Below are 547 nucleotides of genomic sequence, written 5' to 3'. Positions count from 1 at the left end.
TAATAAAATTTAAAAATTTTAATTGTGGGAAAAGTAGCATAATTTTAATCTTAAATTTAATTCTGAATTTTTCAAAATTTTTGTAGGATTTTTATATTTTTTGCATTTTATTTGAGAAAATTTAAGAATAAAAGTAGTGCCATCTACAGAATTACATAAATTAGTTAATTTAGTACCACCTTAATAATGCAAAATATATATCACAAACCACCCTTGGCAAGCATACATCACATATATAGTACATTCCATACAAACTTGCACACACTCCTTTGACCATTATCCAGCACACAGCATACTTTTTTTTAACTGTATGCTCGCTGCCTTTTCACATTTTACTTTTTCACTTTCGCTTTGCATTTCTTCATTTTCCTTTTTCACCCCTTGTCTGCCGTAACTCCAACAAAAAAACGAAGAGTCTTTGTCGATTCACTTGGTCAAGCAAATTTCTGCGCTTCCTTTGCACGTATTTGCATCCCTTTTTAGATGAAGTTTGTTTTTTTTTGCCAAATTTTGCTTGTGCGCCAAAAAGTATGCTACACGCATGCTT

Source organism: Bactrocera latifrons, unplaced genomic scaffold (assembly GCF_001853355.1).
Source record: "Bactrocera latifrons isolate USDA-ARS-PBARC rearing strain unplaced genomic scaffold, ASM185335v1 scaffold_57, whole genome shotgun sequence".
Classification (NCBI taxonomy): Eukaryota; Metazoa; Arthropoda; class Insecta; order Diptera; family Tephritidae; genus Bactrocera; species Bactrocera latifrons.
This window is presented reverse-complemented; position numbering follows the sequence as displayed.